The following is a 5,767-nucleotide window of genomic DNA, read 5'->3' as shown; positions in this document are numbered from 1 at the left end:
TTTTTTTTCTTGCTTTTATTTCAATGCGAAGTGTTTGATTTTTTTAATTGAATTTAAATTTTGTTGCTTTATGTCAGTGGAAAAGTGACAAAAATTGTCATAAATTGTTATTTTGGGCTCAAACTTTGTAATGATACGTCGTCTGGATGTGATTTTTGTTAAATTTTGTCTGAAGAAAACATTATTGACCTATTGTGTTATTCGGTTACACTCAATTATTTCTCATTTACATTCTATTCAATTTGTTTGTCAAATTATATGGTCACATTGCGCTAGTTTCATGCAGCCTAACAGGTACCCCTGAGAGTCACTCAGCCATTTCTTTTATGACAGAACAATAGGCCTAGGCTATATCTTTTTTTTAAATTGTGATTATTTTTGTATTGTAATACTGTTACTGAAAATGTTTTTACTCGTAGCCTTGAACTATTTATTGGCTTGAACTTTTCTTGGTTGCACTGAAGTTTAAACGCCCTTGCTACAAGAGTTTATTGATTTCAAAAGTTTTTCCTATTTTTAATCACCCGGAATAAAGTTTATATTTGAATAAAACCACAGGACTTCACTTAAGGATCGCAGCAGCACATGATTTTTTTTTTCTTTCATTAATATTACTGAACATCAGCCTATCTTGTTTCAACGTAATTTGCCGATGCTTGACATTTGTCACATTAAGAACTGGGAAGCAGCTGACTCGATGACTGATATAGTCTTTCGCTGCTTCCTGTCTGTTGTGGTATTTAGATAGCTATGGTATTATTTTATTCGTATTGTTTATAATTGTACCGTACTATTGTCGCAACAGACGAAATAAAAGGTTTCTCTTCTCTCTCTCCAGCATCCGTCGACCGAGGGACAAAGTGGCTTTTTCGCGACGAAGCTCAGCGGGTTGGATGCAAGCGAGAGTTAGATGCATGCCAAGAAAATTGACCCCATATTTGAACCAAAGCTGCCGTCTGATTACAGGTTGTCTCAAACCAACCATCATCACGTCGCTGCACATTTTGTCTGGAATTGCTCCCCCCAACATCAGAAGAAGCGTGACCAGCAGAAAGGAAAGATATTGTCAGGACATAGATTTGAGACACCTACTGTATGGCCAAACTCCAGCACACAGGCGTCTGAAGTCAAGAAAAAGTTTCTTTGCTTCAGTTGTCCCATTAGGTCATGACGATGTCGCCGCCAATGTGCGGATTCAACTATGGCAGGAGAGACTGGCAGCCGGACCGACATTGGCCAATATGGAGCTCACACCCATGGAGAGCCTTCCTCCCGGAAAACGTGAACCGTGGAAGTATTGGCGATGCCTCAACCGCTTAAGAACTGGTATTGGCAGGTGTAAAACCTTGATGAGACACTGGGGGTATTCCATGAGGAGCACAAGTTGCAAATGCGGACAGGAGCAAACGATGCAACATCTACTCGAATGCCCTGACCTAAAAGCAAGGTGCTCTGCACAGGATTTGGCCGAGTTCAACCATAGAGCAAGAGCCTGCGTGATGCTCTGGGCTACGGCCGTGTGAAACACGATAAAGAGAAGAAGCGAGAATGGGAGATTGTCCAATGGTGTGTGACGCAGGCATCCGGTCACTGTGCGCAGGGCGCTGTTTATATGGCATATCGATGCCATGGTAGTGAGCACTGCAGCACCAAGCAGGTGCACAGTAAGCTACTCTGCTGAAGAGTAGACAAGGGCTAAGGCTGCTATGCCCAAAGTAGCCTATCACTCCTCGCTCCCCAGCTAGAGCCTGCCAGGCGCTTGAGTAGCGCACTGTGGGATGTCACTTTCTTGTGCAGTGACACCAAATGGTGGCGGTATGTGAGCGATCTGTCTAGTGTCACCCCAAGATACCTTGGTTCAGGGCAGAAGGACAAAGATTTTCCTTGCGAAACTACCAGGAATAAGCAATCAAGGCTTTGTCAGTCCGAGGATAAAGATTTAAAACCAACCAACCATCCAGAAATGCCTACGGCCTTTCCTTAGGCTATGGTCTGGTAAACTTAATATTATGTCACATTTCAAATCTTTTTCTTGGTGAACGTGATGTTCGTTGTGGAGATAGTTACATGCTTATATAGGCTACATTCAGATGAGCCCAATATATTTTGTTGAAGATTTCAATGTTTTTCGTTGATTTAAATTTCCTTTTTCGTTGATGTAGCCTTATTTTAAATGTAAAGTGCAAGAAACAATGGTTTCTTTTGTCGAATTTGCGTTAAGTTTTGGGTCGCAACTCGCAAATAGTAAAATTAGTAGGCTACGCAAATCAGATCTTACAATCCGAGAGTATTTTGATCGAGCGAGTTTTGAGTTTACCTACTGTTTTAAGAATGCAAATTCCATTCTTCTAACTTTGTGACGTCATAATTACGTTTTCTTGGTTTCTGATTTTACTTTTTTTGTCGAAGGGGACTTTTGATACTTTGGTCGTTGTCCAGAGTAGTGATGCAAGCTGCGCCGCGTGCGCGACCGCTTTTGACTTTTTCGCCGCGTGCCGCGCCGCGTGGAAGGATGAAATGACAAAGCCGCGCCGCTTGCCGCGTAAACTTTTTAGAAATTAAACTTTCTTAAACGTAAACTTTCAACTTTTCAAGAAAATCAGTTATGAAACTTCAAATTTAAATTGGAAACACGGATCAGTTTTTTTTCCTTCGGAAACCCTAAGCTGGAAGGTAAGCACTTTAACAGCAAAATTTCAGTAATTGCCTGTAAAACCTCGAGCCATTCAGAAGCTACGTTGTCTGTGACGTGTCGTAAAAAAACGCGCAAAAACCCAAATGGACGACATTTGCATTAGCTTCATAGCTGACGGCGTTGTGCAGAAAAACGCAAGTAGAAATCATGAATGATCATCATGAAACTCAGGTAAGGTTTGTTACAGTTGAGTCAGATCTATTCTTAAGAATAAACAATTTATACTACAAAAAGTGCTGATATTTGAATTGGCTCTTGAGAGTGGTAACCGTATATATTTTAACAAAAAGTAGTGATGTATTTTGGAGATCAACAATTTAGCCTACTTGTTTGTTTTATTATCTTTATCCTGCATTGCGGGAAAGCGAACTTAAGCGCTATGCATCGGTGTACGCCTTCCGACGTACACCTGACCCACGCTGCAGCCGACTGCATGTCTGTTTCCTGTTGTCTACTCTACCTATGACTGAAATTTGGTACTATCCATTACTCGAAATCGATCACTGGGTAGAGGCAATTATCGTAAAGTTTCTTGCCCAGAGAAGCAACAGCAAGTGTGGGTGGCTGGAGTCGAACATGCAGGCTCTCGACTGCGAGCCGACTTGTTTTGTCAGTTAGCCTACGTGGCGTGTGGTTGCACTGTGTTTACTTGCCAGCGCATACAATTATTATTATTATTGTTGTAGTGGTTCACTTCTGTGGAAGATGGCATGAAGTCCATTGAAGACTATGCAGAGAAAACAGCAACAAAACTTCTTGTTGTACAGAAACGAGCATATGGTGTGAATGTTGTTTGCTACATAACATCCTACAAAATTCATACTGAACTGTAACTGTACTGAACTGTTCTTTCAATCTGTCAAGACGCTGGTTTAACAGTCCGAAGGGACGATGCTCGGCCTAAATCTCTGAAGGCAAAGGAGAGCATGCGGATGCAATGCGGGCTGCTTATGGTGCAACATCTCTGGACACAATGAGGAAAACAACTACATAGAATTGACTTGTTTGCAATCAAACCAGGCGACAATGAGCGAATGACACTCGCGATACCCCCCCTGTATTCAGGGATAATATGCGTGTCTGTGACCGCAGGGAACCTGGAGCCGAGTTGTTTTGAACGTTGATAGCACCATGCAGTTGCAAGCACAGTAATACTGAGCTCACATTTTGAACAATTCTGTGATCTTCACACCAAGGTTTTTTTTCAGTTGCTAACACGGTCACAAATCGCAGCGCATATGCGTGCTTAGTGTTAAGTAACAGCCTAGTGGAAAGTGTTGTAGATTGAATTTGCTAGTTCAAATATATTGATTCCGGTACCCAAAGCCTCAAATGAATTCACGAATATCGCAATTGTTAACAATGGCATATAATTTAGGATGTTAGTGCACACAAAGTAGGGAAAATATTGCTTGAAGAGTTGATTCCTGGGACAAAAATTGAACACTGTAGGCCAGGGGTCACCAACCTTTTTTGCATGCGGGCCACTTTGGCACTAAGAAGAGCTGTGGTGGGCCGCACTAATAAAATGTTAGGTAGGTTGACTCTTATGCTAGAAAAGAACGCATTTCGTACCCAGTATCCAGCGTTACATGTTGTTCATATTTAATATGTTGGAATACCGCAGGAACAAAATTAATCGAACAACGCTATTGGCAGGCCAAGCTCCTTTTATAACACTTTTGACTTTTTTAACAATTGCCTAATAAACGAGGCCACTTGTTTTGCGCACTTATAGAGAGGCGAACCGCGGTTTCATCAGGCTGCATAGCCGAGTGGTGAGAACCCTGGAACGGCAATCGAAAAGGCGCACGTTCGACACCGCTCAAGAGCATGCGGCTGTGTCTATGGCAAGACACTTAGCCTAAAGGCATGCCTGAAGGTGGACACAAAGATTGGCTTCCTTGCCTTCCCGTCCACTTAATCTAAATCTTCAACTACCAGGTGTAAACCTGGATACGACAAACAAAAAAAATCAGAATATGCATCGCCAAGCAAGAGTGGTGTTGTCACTTCAATTCACAAAAGATATTTTGCAATTAACAATTTCAGTAAACAAGGAAATGTTTGACACATCGCAATACAGGCAACAATAGTGACCTGCAAACATATCAGCGAAAAATAGGCTCCAATAACAGGGAAAAAGAAACCAGGCATCATGAAACAAACGCTTGTGGAAATCACCGAAAAATCGTAATTCTATCGTAATTCATGAACAGTCTTCCCTCTAAAAAAGCAATGAGTTGGTTTTGGTCCTTTTTGTGAGAGTCTACAAAACCGTCTTTCTTTTATTATTAGACAACTGTCACTTGCGGTGCTTATCAGCGTGGCAAGAATTTGTTGATTAACATTTTGCAGGACTTGCTTCGTCAGAACGTATTCTAAAATTGGAACGATACAGAGAAAATTAGCATGGCCCCTGCGCAAGGATGACACGCAAAATCGGGAAGCGTCCATATTTCTTTTAAAAAAAACATTTTGCAGTAGGCCTACTAAGCTAAATATTTTTATAATAGCCTACAATCAGGGGCGCCGGAAGCAGGGGGGCGGATGCACCCCCTGCCCTCAATTTTTCTGTGGATGGGGGGCAGAGAGGGCAATGGTGCCTTTTTAAGGTCATGTAAGTTACTGCACATTTTGCAATTTAACAATTTCTGCTATTCGCTTTTAGCCAAATTGTAATCTTTCATTATTGCCTCAAAGTAATATTCACGACACAAAGGTCTGTATCACAGTAGGTTACATCGTTATAACATAGCATGATGCCCTTTCGTGCCATTGTGCTTTGTATACACTTATTATATCGTTGCTCGATAATTAATGAACTGATAGATCAGCATTATCGCTATATATCATCTTAAAACTTTAAAAAAATGGCCTTTCTGCAACAAAAGTGCCTTTTCTTCATAATCCTGCTCCCCAGTCAAAAATCGCTGCCTACAATCAGCGCCCCTGCCTATAATCAGAAAAATTCTTTAAATATATATATAAGATTTTGCCAATTTATTATAAATTGAGTTGGCACACCAACCTATTTTGCCAACAAAAACTTGCATAAAGAGAACATTGCTC

The 5,767-nt window shown here is 41.2% G+C and overlaps 1 non-coding gene across 1 annotated transcript; it reads left to right on the top strand.

Moving 5' to 3' along the window:
- Positions 1-5,054: 5,054 nt before the first annotated feature.
- Positions 5,055-5,159, top strand: LOC145782649 (U6 spliceosomal RNA). The gene has a single exon (XR_014290875.1). It is a non-coding gene; the product is annotated as a U6 spliceosomal RNA (small nuclear RNA).
- The last annotated feature ends 608 nt before the right edge of the window (positions 5,160-5,767 follow it).

Source organism: Aplidium turbinatum, chromosome 13, assembly GCF_918807975.1.
Source record: "Aplidium turbinatum chromosome 13, kaAplTurb1.1, whole genome shotgun sequence".
In the NCBI taxonomy this organism is placed as follows: Eukaryota; Metazoa; Chordata; class Ascidiacea; order Aplousobranchia; family Polyclinidae; genus Aplidium; species Aplidium turbinatum.
The sequence above is the reverse complement of the archived record's forward strand: the minus strand, read 5'-3'. Positions and strand labels throughout refer to the sequence as shown.